The 15,796-nt window shown below is 34.5% G+C and overlaps 1 long non-coding RNA gene across 2 annotated transcripts in view; it reads right to left on the reverse strand.

The window, feature by feature from the left end:
* LOC141565461 (uncharacterized) overlaps positions 1–15,796 on the reverse strand; it is an 84,695-nt gene that overhangs the window by 56,794 nt on the left and 12,105 nt on the right. The window lies entirely within an intron of this gene.

A 15,796-nucleotide genomic window follows, 5' to 3' on the forward strand; every position in this document is an offset into this window, starting at 1 on the left:
CTTACTTACATTTTTTTTCTTTGTTTTCTTTGTTCTTACCTTATAAAATGAATTAATTCTTCAGCTCAGGGTCTCTAGCCTAGAAAGTAAGGCAGTCAAAGACCTATTCTGTCAGGAGGCTCACATACTACTAATAAAAATTATCTTGCTTGGAGAAACTTGTGTCAGTCTACTTTAATTGAATTTTACTCATGACAGTTACTTATGAAAATATAGGGCCACCTCCATGTTGTAATGAGGCCTTGGAGGAGGACTCTAGTAGAAATTTTTTTAAAAGTCTTCCATAAATAACACAGAAGAAAAGTAAATAATTATGTTTTAGCTACTTATCAAAAAACCAAGAAGCTGCCTAAGATAATGAGCCAATCTGAGTATTTGAAAATACATGACTCATTACAAAGGCAAAATCTAAATTTTTGGACTTTTTAAAAGGTTTACTTTTAATTAATTTCCCTTTTGAGACTCAGTTCAAGGGAGCCCTTCAACATGAAGCCTTTCCTAATCTGCTCAGTTGTCCATGCATTCTGACATGTACTACTTTGCTCTTTAGCACAAAATCACTTTTGTATTTCTTCATCTGAGCACATATTATTTTCTCCCATCAACCGCAGAACCTAAAATCTTTGACAAGAGGTATGTTGTGTTTCCTAGCACCTAGAACAGCACCTCAAACACAAATATTTAATAAATGTGTAGAAGAAACAATTAAGGTATAATGGAAAATTAGTACTTGTACAAAAATGCCACTGATGTAATTGGTAATAATAGTAATAAAATTTATATAGTACTTTAAGGTTTGCCAAGTACTTTACAAATATAATGTCATTTGAACCTAGCAATAGACTCGTACTTTACAGATGAGGAAATCAAGGTAAAGGGAAGTTATGTAACTTGCATAGGATCTCACAGGTAATGAATCCCCACATGGAAGAGAGTAGGCAGCCTACTTCCAAAAGAGTTGAAATGGCATGTAATGAAGTTATCTTGGAGACACAATGGAACATACATATTGTGGAACTGGCTCCTGTCTAACCACATGATGAATAACAGTCTCTGATTGACTGCAGTTGAAGAATCAGAACTGAGGGAAATAAGGGGAAAATTGCTTTCAAAAGGCTTTAATTTCAGATTATTCTCTCTCTGAGTGAGACTCCTTCATTGTCTGATAAAAGGCAAATGGTATAGGGGGAGAGAGACTTAGCTGAACAAAATGTGATATAATATTGTACTATAAGAAAGCTGACTATGAAGAATGATGCAAAAAGAAGTAATCAAAACCAAGATAATAGTGTACAGAAAAATCTGAAAGGCATTAGAACTCTGAACAATTCAGTGGCAAACCTTGACCTCAGAGGGTGACTTGTAGTGAAATATAGCTTTCTCTTCCTCTTTGCAGAGAGGTAGTCAACTATAGATACAGAATGAGGCAGACATTGTTAGATGAGTATAACACATTATTTTTATTACCTTTATTACAAGGAAAATGGGGATATAGGTCCATTCTTGAGAAAGGAAAGCATTGTTAAAAAGGCATAAATAATGCAAGTTTTTTTTTTAGGACAGGGCACTTTACTGCTGTCAATTATTTCCACCTTTTAGGAGAGCAAAATGGAATTTGAAAATAAAATTTACAAAAAGAGTTATATTTTTTGGTCAAATTATTCTCCTATGAGGTCTCTACTCTAAAAATATTAATGGCATTGAAACAGAGACTTCTTTATAGAGAAATGTTCCTAGCAAAAGTATTTATTATAGAAAAAACCTGGAATCTAACTGCATGGAGGATGGCTAAAGATATATTAATGCTCCAAAATATTACTTTAGAATAAAGAAAAACAATAGTATATAATCAAATAAGCATGAGAGATACATAAAAGTGAGGCAAAGTGAAGAATATTGGGGGCGGAGTCAAGATGGCGGAGAAGATACACATGAATTTGTAAGCTCCCTTCTTCCCTCAATACCAACTAGCTAAATCAGCCTCAAAAATAATGCTGGACTGATAAAAACCATAAGGATTAGAAGCACAACTTACCAGCTGAAGAGAATCTGGAATTTCAATAGAAAAGGTCGGTTCTGAGGGGAGGAAAAAAAGGTCAGCACAGACAGAGTTAGATGCTAGCACACTGTGCCAAATGGACTGGGGAGAACTCTGGGATCAGAGAAACCACTGAGATAGAGGAATCTGCACAGGCTGATAGCTTTACTCTGCTTATAAAACAGCAGATCAGAAGAGAAATCAAGCCACTTTAAAATATAAAGCCAGATCCTAGAACCACCCCAATCCAGAAGTGACCTAACACCAATCTTGGCATGGCTACGCAGCCGCCTTCTGCTGTCCGGAGCTTCTCCTTGGGGTAGTTAAGAACCTGAATGGTGGGGACATAGCCTGGGGCAGCCTCTAATCCACATAGTGCAGTGCTCAGCCTGAGGCAGTGGAATTCTAGCAGAAGAGAAACTCCAACAGTAGCAGAACTCCCAGATCAATGGAACCTCTGCAGCAGGGACCATGGTTTCAGGGCAGAAACTTCCAGTTTGAGCGCAGGGGCTTTTTGCATCAGCTGCTAATATTCATGTCTCCACAGGAGGCTTTGGCTAAGGTTTGTGATGCTTTCACTGTTCAGCCTTAAACCTCAGGGCAATCACTAGGTCACACAGCGGGGTCCTTCACTGGGCACTCTTTGCTGGGCAGAGGTGCTAACCACCTCTGAGGCATTTCTGGGGAGGAGGGAGGGGAACTCTCTCCCAGAGCTCTCTCATAGCCCAGTCACAGGATTGCTGCATCCCTCTGGTCTGGGAGGAAGCTGATAAATAAATTTCTTACCCAAGGGCAGAACCCGCCACAGAGTGTTAACAATGAGTAAGAAGCTGAAGAAAATGATTGACACCTTCTATACAGAGAAAGAGAGGGTATCCAACCCCGAGGAGGCTAATAGCAGAGAGTCTCCAGATAACACCCTAAAGGGGAATGATACCTGCCCCCCATCACATAACTCTCTCCTAGAAGAGACTATTAAAAAGTTAATAGAGTTTGAAGAAAAATGGGGAAAGGAAAAAGAAGCTATGACAGAGAATAACAATGTCCTGAAATTTGAGTTGGAAAAAATAAAGAATTCACAAGAGGTGCAGGGAAACAAAAATTATGATTTAGAAAACGTTAAAAAAATCACAGGAAAGTAGGATTTCTGAATTGGAAAAGATAAAAAAAATTCCCAAGAAAGTAGGATTTGTGATTTGGAAAAAGAAAATAACTCACTAAAAAAAAAAAAAAAAAAAAAAAAAAAAATTAGTGAAATGGAAAAAAATTCAACAGAGCAAAATAATTCATTTAAAAACTCAATTGGACATATACAAAAAGAACTAAAAAATGTGAATGAAGAAAATAACTCATTAAAAATCAGGACTGAACAAATAGAAATGAATGATTCATTGAGAAACCAAGAATCAGTCAAACAAAACAAAACAAAACAAAAAAAAAAAAAAAAAAAAAAAAGGAAAAGCTGGAGAATAACATCAAATATTTACTAGGAAAATCTATAGAACTGGAAAATAGATCTAGGAGAGATAATCTGAGGATCATTGGACTTCCCAAAAATTATGATGAAAAAAAAGAGCCTATTTTACAGGAAATCATCAAAGAGAACTATCCAGAGATAATAGAAACAGAAGGGAAAATAGGCGTTGAAAGAATTCATCAAACACCTTCTGAAAAAGACACTAAAAAAAGAACTCCACAGAACATAGTGGCTAAGCTGCAGAACTACCAAACTAAGGAAAAAAATATTTCAAGCAGCTAGGAAAAAATAATTCAAATATCAAGGTGCCACAATAAGGGTCATTCAAGATCTGGCTACCTCCACATTCAAGGATCGAAGGGCCTGGAACCTGATATTCTGAAAGGCAAAAGAACAAGGATTGCAACCAAGAATAAACTACCCAGCTAAGTTTAGCATTTTCTTCCATGGAAGAAGATGGTCATTTAATGAAACAGAGGAATTTCATTTGTTTCTAAGAAAAAATCAAACAAAAAAATTTGATCTATATCCACAAGACTCAAGAGAAGCAGAAAAAGGTAAAAAGAATTCTTGAGAACTGTATCTCTGTTGTGGATATACAGAAAGTCCACATGGATAATTTGATTTTACTGATGTAACATAAAAAAGGGAAGTAGTAAAGGGAAGGGAATAGTATCAGAAAAAGGGAAAAGAGAGATGAAAAGAGGGAAACTACATCTCAGGAAGAGGCATAGAAAATCTACCACTTCTGAGGAATTTAGAGAAGGGGAGAAACATTGTGTGAATTTACTCTCATCAGAGTAGGCTCAAAGAGTAAATAATTGACATATTTGTTTTCAGAGAATTCTCTCTCACCTCATTATATGGGGGGAGAGGAAAAGGGAAAAGTAAAAGGGGAATAAGGGAAGGGTACAAGAAAGGGGAAGGGACTTAAAAGAAGGGGAGAGGGATACTAAAAAGGGAGGGCTGCGCATCACAAATGGGGTCCATAAATTAAATACTGGGGAAGGGATTCCAGGGGGACAAGGGAAAAAACATAATCAGGAGATAATATGATGGCAGGAAATACAGAATTAGTAATTTTACTGTAAATGTAAATGGGATGAACTCTCCCATTAAATGGAGGCAGATAGCAGACTGGATCAAAAGTCAGAACCCTACAACATGCTGTTTACAGGAAACACACTTAAAGCAGGGAGATACATACAGAGTAAAGGTAAAAGGTTGGAGCAGAATCTATTATGCTTCAGGTGAAGCCAAAAAAGCAGGGGTAGCCATTCTTATCTCAGATCAAGCAAAAGCAGAAATTTATCTAATTAAAAGAGATAAGGAAGGAAACTATATCCTGCTAAAAGGTAGCATAGACAATGAAGCCATATCAATACTAAACATATATGCACCAAGTGGTATAGCATCTAACTTCCTAAAGGAAAAGTTAAGAGAATTGCAAGAAGAATTAGACAGCAAAACTGTAATAGTGGGAGATCTCAATCTTGTACTCTTAGAATTAGATAAATCAAACCACAAAACAAATAAGAAAGAAATTAAATGATCAAAGATGGACAGAATCAGCTACATCCAGAAAAGTAATACTGGGAAATGAATGTAAACTGTGAGCATTTTTTTTCTTCCCAGATTATTTTTACCTTCCAAATACAATTCTTTCTTTGCAACAACAACAACAAAATTTGGTTCTGCACATATATATTGTACCTAGGATATACTGTAAGATATTTAATATGTATGGGAATGCTTGCCATCTAGGGGAGGTGGTGGAGGGAAGGAGGGGAAAAATTCGGAACAGAAGGGAGTACAAGGGATAATGTTGTAAAAAAAAATTACCTATGCATATGTACTGTCAAAAAATGTTATAATTATAAAATTTAATTAAAAAAGAAAGAAATTAAAGAAGTAAATAGAACATTAGAAAAACTAGGTATGATAGATCTTTGGAGAAAACTGAATGGTGATAGAAAGGAGTCTATTTTCTTCTCAGCAGTTCATGGAACCTATACAAAAACTGACCATATATTGGGACATAAAGATCTCAAAATTAAATGCAGGAAGGCAGAAATAGTAAATGCCTTCTTCTCAGATCACAATGCAATAAAAACTATATTCAATAAGAAGTTAGGGATAAATAGACCAAAAAGTAATTGGAAACTAAATAATCTCATCTTAAAGAATGACTGGGTGAAACAGCAAATTATAAAAACAATTAATAATTTCACCCAAGATAATGACAATGATGAAACATCATACCAAAATTTGTGGGATGCAGCCAAAGCAGTAATAAGGGGAAATTTTATATCTTTAGAGGCTTATTTGAATAAAATAGAGAAAGAGAAGATTAATGAATTGGGCCTACAACTTAAAAAGCTAGAAAAAAATTAAAAACCATAAACCAAAAATTAAACTTGAAATTCTAAAATTAAAAGGAGAAATCAATAATATTGAAAGCAAAAAAACTATTGAATTAATAAAACCAAGAGTTGGTTTTATGAAAAAGCCAATAAAATAGATAAACCTTTGGTAAACCTGATCAGAAAAAGGAAAGAAGAAAATCAAATTGTTAGTCATACAAATGAAAAGGGGGATCTTTCCACCAATGAAGAGGAAATTAGAGAAATAATAAGGAGTTACTTTACCAACTTTATGCCAATAAATTTGATAACTTAAGTGAAAAGAATAACTACCTCCAAAAATATAGGCTTCCTAGATTAACAGAGGAGAAGGTAAACTGCTTAAATAGTCCCATTTCAGAAAAAGAAATAGAACAAGCTATTAATCAACTCCCCAGGAAAAAATCCCCAGGACCAGATGGATTTACATGTGAATTCTACCAAACATTTAAAGAACAATTAGCCCCAATGTTATATAAACTATTTGAAAAAAATAGGGGATGAAGGAGTCCTATCAAACTCCTTTTATGACACAGACATGGTACTGATACATAAACCAGGTAGATTGAAAATTGAGAAAGAAAATTATAGACCAATCTCCCAAATGAATATTGATGCTAAAATCTTAAATAAGATATTAGCAAAAAGACTTCAGAAAATCATCCCCAGGATAATATACTATGATCAAGTAGGATTTATACCAGGAATGCAGGGCTGGTTTAATATTAGGAAAACTATTAGTATAATTGACCATATTAATAATCAAATTAATAAAAACCATATGATCATCTCAATAGATGCAGAAAAAGCATTTGATAAAATACAACATCCATTCCTGCTAAAAACGCTTGAGAGTATAGGAATAAATGGACTATTCCTTAAAATAGTCAGGAGCATATATTTAAGACTGTCAGTAAGCATAATATGTAATAGAGATAAACTGGAACCTTTCCCAATACGATCAGGAGTGAAACAAGGTAGCCCACTATCACCATTACTATTCAATATTGTATTAGAAATGTTAGCCTCGGCAATAAATCAAGAAAGAGATTAAAGGAATAAGAGTAGGTTATGAGGAAATCAAACTGTCACTCTTTGCAGATGATATGATGGTATACTTAGAGAACCCCATAGATTCTAATAAGAAGTTATTAGAAATAATTCACAACTTTAGCAAAGTTGCTGGATACAAAATAAATCCACATAAATCCTCAGCATTTTTATACATCACCAACAAAATGCAACAGCAAGAGATACAAAGAGAAATTCTATTCAAAACAAATGTTGAGAGTATAAAATATTTGGGAATCCATCTACCAAAGAAAAGTCAGGAATTATATGAGCAAAATTACAAAACACTTGCCACAAAAATAAAGTCAGATTTAAATAATTGGAAAGACATTCAGTGCTCGTGGATAGACCAAGCAAATATAATAAAGATGAAAATACTCCCCAAACTAATCTATTTACTTAGTGTTATACCAATCAGACTCCCAAGAAACTATTTTAATGACCTAGAAAAATAACAACAAAATTCATAGGGAAGAATAAAAGGTCGAGAATTTTAAAGGGAATTCATGAAAAAAAAGTCAGATGAAGGTGGTCTACCTGTAGCTGATCTAAAGCTATATTATAAAACAGCCATCACCAAAACCATTTGGTATTGGCTAAAAAATAGACTAGTCGATCAGTGGAACAGATAGGTACACAGGACAAAATAGGCTACAAATATAGCAATTTAGTGTTTGACACACCCAAAGATACCAACTTTTGGGATAAGAATTCATTATTTGAAAAAAACTGTTGGGAAAACTGGAAATTAGTATGGCAGAAATTAAAAATGGACCCACACTTAACACCATATACCAAGATCAAAATGGGTCCATGATTTAGGCATAAAGAATGAGATTATAAATAGATTAGACCTGTGGAGGAGGAAGGAATTTATGACCAGAGGAGAACTAGAGATCATTATTGATCACAAAATAGAAGATTTTGATTACATCAAATTAAAAAGTTTTTGTACAAACAAAATGAATGCAAACAGGATTAGAAGGGAAGTAACAAATTGGGAAAATATTTTTACAGTTAAAGGTTCTGATAAAGGCCTCATTTCCAAAATATATAGAGAACTGACCCTAATTTATAAGAAATCAAACCATTCTCCAATTGATAAATGTTCAAAGGATATGAACAGACAATTCTCAGATGATGAAATTGAAATTATATCCACTCATATGAAAGAGTGTTCCAAATAACTACTGATCAGAGAAATGCAAATTAAGACCACTCTGAGATACCACTACACACCTGTCAGGTTGGCTAACATGAGAGGAACAAATAATGATGAATGTTGGAGGGGATGTGGGAAAACTGGGACACTAATGCATTGTTGGTGGAGTTGTGAAAGAATCCAGCCATTCTGGAGAGCAATATGGAACTATGTCCAAAAAGTTATCAAAATGTGCATACCCTTTGATCCAGCAGTGCTACTACTGGGCTTATATTCCAAAGAAATACTAAAGATGAGAAAGGGACCTGTATGTGCCAAAATGTTTGTGGCAGCCCTTTTTGTAGTGGCTAGAAACTGGAAAATGAATGGATGTCCATCAATTGGAGAATGGTTGGGTAAATTATGGTATATGAATGTTATGGAATATTATTGCTCTGTAAGAAATGACCAACAGGATGAATACAGAGAGGTTTGGAGAGACTTACATGAACTGATGCTGAGTGAAATGAACAGAACCAGAAGATCACTATACACTTCAACAAAAATACTGTATGAAGATATATTCTGAGTGGATATTTTCAACATAAAGAAGATCCATCTCACTTCTAGTTGATCAATGATGAACAAAAAAAGCTACACCCAGAGAAGGAACACTGGGAAGTGAATGTAAATTGTTAGCACTACTGTCTGTCTACCCAGGTTACTTATACCTTCAGAATCCAATTCTTAATGTGCAACAAGAAAATTGGATTTACACACATATATTGTGCCTAAGTTATACTGTAACACATTTAATATGTATGGGATTGCCTGTCATCTAGGGGAGGGAGTAAAGGGAGGGAAAAGAAAATTTGGAAAAATGAATACAAGGGATAATATTATAAAAAAAATTACTCATGCATATGTACTGTCAAAAAAATTTATAATTATAAAATTAATTCAAAAAAAAAAAAAAAGAAAGTTTGCTGAGCACCGGGAGAAGGAGACAATAAAGACTTTTGGGTTTAAAAAAATTTAAATTTAAAAAATTTTTAAATTTAAAAATAAAAAAGAATATCGAACAGACCATGACAGCCATATTAAACAGCAAAAACCATGCTCTGTTAATTTAGTAATTGGTAAATAGCAAATATATGACCACAAGGATGATGTTTCCAGAGTGCGCAGAAACCAACTACAATGAGCCAAGAGTTAAATTTTGAGGGTGAGTATTTATACCTCAGAAGTTGGCAGATACTACAATGGGGCCTGATTTACTGTTTTGTTGATTGTCTAGACTTGAACAAAGTGATGCAGAAAGTTTTATTAATGCATGTTGAACTTGAAAGTACATGGCACATTTTTTGGAAACCCAGTTACTAAACATTTATGAGCACCTTCCCAATGGTCTTAGATGGCATCATATAGATGGAAGTCATAGAATATCAGTCTCCAAAGGACTAAAACTAAGGGTAATGCAAAGGTTAATGGAAAAATTTATGGCAGATAAGAACAGACAACAATGGAGTATGAACATGGAATTTTAGAGGAAGTAAAGAATGTAACCAAGAAAATGTATGGCTGGAGAAAAGATGAAATGACTTACCACTCAGTGAGAGTGAGGAATAACTGATGGACAGCCTAGGAACTCCACTGGTTTATGTCAACACCAAGACATTTGGAGGAAGATTTTCAGCATTATGCAATGATAGAATCCCACATAGATGAGATCACATATTCATTGTAGAGTAAGATGGTTACATAATAACAACAATAATAGCATTTATATGGGTCTTTAAGGTTTACAGAGCATTTAAAAATATTATCTCATTTGATCCTCACAACTTTCTGAGAAAGATGCTATTATTTTCTCCATTTTATAGATTGAGGAAACTGAGGCAAGGTACTCGATCTGGATTATCCATGTAATAAGTATATGAGACCAGATTCAAATTCAGATCTTTTTGATTCTAGGTTGAGTACTCTATAAACTATGCCATCTAGCTGCCTATAATAATTTGCAATACTTTTTGTATGTTTTTTATTCTTGTTTTACTTTTGTTTTTACTTCTTTTCTTTAGATTATATTCATTTATTTGAATAATACTTTATTATATATTTAACAATAATATCTAACAATAAAGCTTGCCAAAATAAAATTGAAATTTCAAAAAAAAATTTTTTTGTATCCCTCCCACCTTCACTTCAGAAGGCAGATTAAAGATATCAAATATTATGTATACTGATATAACATGATAGAACCATTGATTGGAGCTGGAAAGGATTTCAGAGACTATCTTTTCCAATATTGTTCTTTTATAGATGAGAAGACTATCCCAGAAAGGCTGTGACTTAACTAAGATCATTCAGTTGGTAGAGGAAAGATTTGAGCCCAAATCCTCTGCCTCTTCCCAGAATGGGAAGAATCTATGTGTCAGTTTTGTTAAACTTAATTATTTTCTTTCTTTTTTATCTCACTGGGTATGTAGGAGAAGGAGGGATATGGTTAGAAATGAATCACATAGCAACAAAAATCATCAATAAAAATAAAATTTTAATGCATAAATAAATATGGCAAAGAAATTTTAAGGAAAACTTAAGATGTTCTGATTGTCTATTTCAATTCTAATGGTGGGAGTTGCAGTAGGGAGAGAAACAATGTGTTTTCTTAGATGACACTTATGTTTAACATTTTGTATTACATTTTGCTTTATAAAGCAAAGTATAAAGACAAAAATGAAAAGAGAAAAAATTCATCAAGAAATTATGTGCACTTCTATCTCTTCAAATGACTTTATGTATATGAGTAGGTAAATATAGAGGAGTGCTAGTAAACATTTAATAATGGTTTCTCTAAAAATGCACAACATAACTTTAAGTTCAGCTTGTATCATTAATATTTTCTCCATCATTTTACTAGTTCTAGACAATCAACAAAACAATAGATTAATACTCTATTTATAGCTTTTGGTGGTTTCTGGGATGTGAATACTCACTCTGAAAATTTAAAAACTGGATTTCTCAAGCCCCAGCACAAACCTGGAAATTATATGAAATATGTCACTTTTATATAAGTATAACAATTTAAGAAAATATGCATTTATATTTATATATGTGTGTGTATACATATATATATCTCATTTGTGAAAACTTTGGAAGGAGAGCATTAGGACTTAAGAGAATCAGGAAAGACTTCTTGTAGAAGGCCGTGCTTAACAAATATTTTAAGGAGAAAACAAGGGATTCTTAAGATCAAAATGAAAAGTGCATTCCAGGAAGAGGAGACAGCTAGTGTAAATGTACGAAGTTGGGAGATGGTGCTTCATGTTTGAGGTCCAGCAAAAAAAAAAAAAGAAAGTTTATAGTTATGATACTACTCTGATATAATCAGTAAGTTTTAATTATGTGAAAAACTTTCTTCTGCTTTCAGAGAAAAGAGTGAATTAAAAGCATTTGGAGGGAGGAATAAAATAATTAAGAGGTAACTTTGAAAAATGCATTATTCTTGGGATTTTGATATAAAAGTTCATAGGTTAGATGGGACATTTGGGGAAGAACATGCTCTCAGTTTCTGTGTTGCAAAATCTCAGTGAGGAAAGAGTTTGAATTCAGTAATATGTCTGCCGTTCATTTGGAACTGAAAAAGACCCACTCATTCATTATGTCCTCAAAAGTTTATATTATGTTACCAAAAGCTCTTTGGGGATTTGGAAAATTGATAGTAGGGTCAACAGAGTTAAGCACCCCAAAGGCATTGTTTCTATGCCAATATCTCATTCTACAACCACTCATTTAAAAAGTAAGAACATTCCAGATTAGAATCCTTCTGGTCATCTAGCACAGGTTCAATTTGAATCCTCTGGCTTCCAAACCATTGGTCTTCCCAGTATTCCATGTTACTTCCCACTTCTAAGTCAAGGGTTTACAACACCAGAAGTCTCAGAAATGACTAATGTACTTGAGGTGGAGAGATATTTTAATCCATGATGACAGTTTGTTCTGTCTCAACCTGCTACTGCTTCTCAAACCAGAATTCGGTTGCAAGCAGATTTTTGATTGACTTTGCTAAGCAAGGAAGAATTGTATAGCTAAAAGTAAAGAATTGTGTTCCTCCCTAAAAGTCAAATCTTGTGCTTTGCTTTCACACATTTGATAGTATTTGAATTGAGTTTCCAGTACTGCTATTCCACTGAAGGATTTACCACATCAATCAATAAACATCTATTAAGCACCTACTGTACACCATGCACTATTCTAAATGTTAAAACTACAGAAACAAAAGCAAAGCAGGACTTGATCTCAAGAATTTTAAATTCTAATGTGACAGGCTATACATATACATACAGGTACATAGAAAATATGAACAAAGGTAAGAAGGTAACTTTGGAAAAGGGAGATGACATTAGCAGTTACAAGAATAAGGAAATGATCCATATAGAGATAATGATTCATAAGCTGAATTTTGAAGGAAATCAAAGATTCCAATAGGTCAGAGCTTCTTAAATTTTTTCCACTCAGGACTCTTTTTTGCCTGAGAAAATTTTACATGGCCTAGTATAGAATCTGAGCTAAGTTGTTTCTGACAGCATTGTGCATGCAAGGTTCAAAATATACATGTTGTATGTTAAAAATAAGGCTGCAGAGAAGTCAAATGATGCAAAATGAACAATACTTCCAGAAACATCATGCATCTGATTTTACATTAATTTGTGATTATTGCATTAAGAAACCTTTTTACTGTTGTCAAATTTTTCACAACTCCTACATTCAGTTACATGACCTCCATGTGAAGTCATAACCCAGAGCTTAAGAAACTCTGTAAGGAAAAGTGCCTCCAAGATAGGGAGAACAACCAGAGTATCAGCATGTAGATAAGGAAACGAGTATCATCTGTGAGGAATAGCAAGAAGAAGAGGGGCAGCGAGATGCCACAGTGAGTAGAGCACCAGCCCTGAAGTCAGGAGGACCTGAGTTCAAATCTGACCTCAGACACTTAAAATCTCCTGGCTGTGTGACCCTGGGAAAGCCATTTAACCCCAATTGCCTCAGGAAAAAAAAAACAACAACAACAACACTTCATCATAGAAATAATAGGGAGCCTTTGCAGTTTAATAAGTAGATGGAGGTAGCATGGTCAAACCCAAATGGGTGAATGGAAACTAAATTGGAATGGGAAAGAACTTCAGAAAGGGAAACCAATCAGGAATTTACTCAGGAATTCAATCAGAAATTCAGTTTGAATTAGGATTGTGGTTATGTGAATGAAGAGTGACATTTATGAAGGATGTTGAGGAGATAAAAAAAACGAAAAACAACAACTTGTATTTTTGTCCATATGCTGAAAGAGAGAGAGATGGGTTCCTACAAGTTAACTCTGCTGCTATTCTGCACCATTGGCCCAATTTAAAGGTTTATTCTTTAATACTCTAAGATAAATTAGTTAGTGGTCCAGTGCCCCAAATGTATGAGCAAATATTTTCTTCAAGCATGACCAATAACTTTCCCATTTTGTAGAAGATTTATGTGGAACTATATCTTTAGCTATCATCTCTAGATGTTAACATAAGTTAGAAACAATGCCTTTGGGGCACTTAACCCCATTGACTACACTATCAATTTTCCAAATCCCTAAAGCGCTTTTGGTGACAGAATGCAAACTTCTGAGGGTATAATAAAATGCCTCATGTATAAATCATCAAACTACATCCCTCCCCTTTCCTTTTTCCATTACTCCTTTCCTTTTAACTATGGCACTACCAAATAACAAGAGTGTTGAAGCGAATCAGTTCTCATATTTTGAAGGCTTATGAATCTACTGTTGCCCGGAAGCATTCCTGTCCCAGAAATGTTGAAGGCAAAAACGTTTCAAAATTAATTACTTCCTCAACCTGTTCCATGTTATATGTCTCTCATTTTTGTATTGCCAGATTGATACTTATACATAGAAGCTACCTATTTATTGGGTTTTTCTGTCCAGTTAGTTGTGTTATATCCTTTAATAAATATCAAGATATCTCGCAAGTCATAATAGGCATTTTAAGGAATTTTAAGCTATGAGTTTCCTGGCCCTGTCTTTAATTATACACTGTCTTTTAGTATCTACCCATTAATCTAATTTTTGATGTCGTATGTAGTGCCTGGCAAATAGTATTACTTTGCCTTAGATGGGCAAAATGGTATGGTAGATGGAAAACTGGCCTTGAAAGCAAGACACAGATTTCAAATTTGCCTTGATCACATATTAACTAAATGATCCTAAGCAAGTCATTTAACTTCTCAGTGTTCTGGGCAGCAATCTAAGTCTATGAGTTATAGAGAAGGTGCCAATTAGCATTGGTATAGGGAGCTTCCTTATTTAGGAGTTTCCTAATTAAGTGAAGTCACAGGTCTAGTCCCTACCTCTATCTCTATCTTTATTGCATCTTCGAATTACTAGTAATGTTGCAAGTCAATCTGGGTGGTAGGAAGAAGAGGGGGGCTTTCTCCACCAAAAAAATTGATGGGGAAGACAAGTTAGCCTCGCTGAAGTAGCCAGGAATTTTGAGGAAGAGTAGCATTTGGCATGTCCTAAGTGAATCAAACTACTTTACCAGATCCTGATAGAAACACTTTTTAACCCAGTGCCTGAGAGCTCCAAGAATGGCAGCCTCCATTGCACCTCTAGCCCTACTTCTAGCCCCACAGCCAAAGTCAGAAAATTACTCTTATGAAGACAAAATGTGGCAACTCCCTCTGCAAATATTTAAATCCATTTCTGAGGTCATAACTACTGACCTCATAGAAAAGAAAATTCCTGATAGCAAAGTTGTAGCCACTGTCAAAATGGCTCAACATCAGAAACTAATCTGGTTGTTGTTGTTATTGTTGTTTTTTTAATGGAAAAGTCATTAGAGAAAATGCAACCACCATATGTTTTACCAAGGCATACAAAGCAGCATGGGACCAACTGATTTGACCTGCAGCTAAAGTCACCTCTATGTATTCCCCCATTAGAATGTGAGCTGCTGAAGAGCAGCAGCTGCCTTTCTTTTCTTTTTGTATCCCCCAAGCTTTACACAGAATAAGAGTTTAATAAATATTTTTTATTCATCCATTTATCCCTTTGAGTAATGAGGATCATGAAACTAGTCCATATTACTATATCTTTCCCTGGGTCCTTGCCTAATTTACAAGTTTGATTCATTTAAATATAGCTTGGCCTCTGCCTACTTTCCATTACATTTCCATTCCTGTTGCTTCATTTATCTAACCACAATGTTTTAATTTAAAGACATTTCAATTAATTTAGTAAATGCAGAGTAGAAGCAAAAGTATTAATTGCAAACACAAATTGCATATTTCATTCCTCATATCCAGAATCTCCCAAAGCAGAAATCCCCTTTAGGCTGTAGTCCAATTCTTTTCTCTATCTCCTAGACATATCTGGGAGAAAGAACTAGCCTCATATCCAGATTCTCCCAAAAAAGAAATCCCCTTTAGGCTGTAGTCCAATTTTCTTCTCTCTCCTAAAACTCAGACAAATAACTCACAATTGATTGTCTATTTTGAGATTGGACAATCTCTGGAAGGTTTCAGTAATCTTCATGGTCCTAGCTATATGGGTGAATGGCAGAGAAGGAAAGTGGGTCCTATTCCTCAGATCTCTGTTCCATTGAATCTGGAACTTT

Source organism: Sminthopsis crassicaudata, chromosome 4, assembly GCF_048593235.1.
Source record: "Sminthopsis crassicaudata isolate SCR6 chromosome 4, ASM4859323v1, whole genome shotgun sequence".
NCBI lineage: Eukaryota > Metazoa > Chordata > Mammalia > Dasyuromorphia > Dasyuridae > Sminthopsis > Sminthopsis crassicaudata.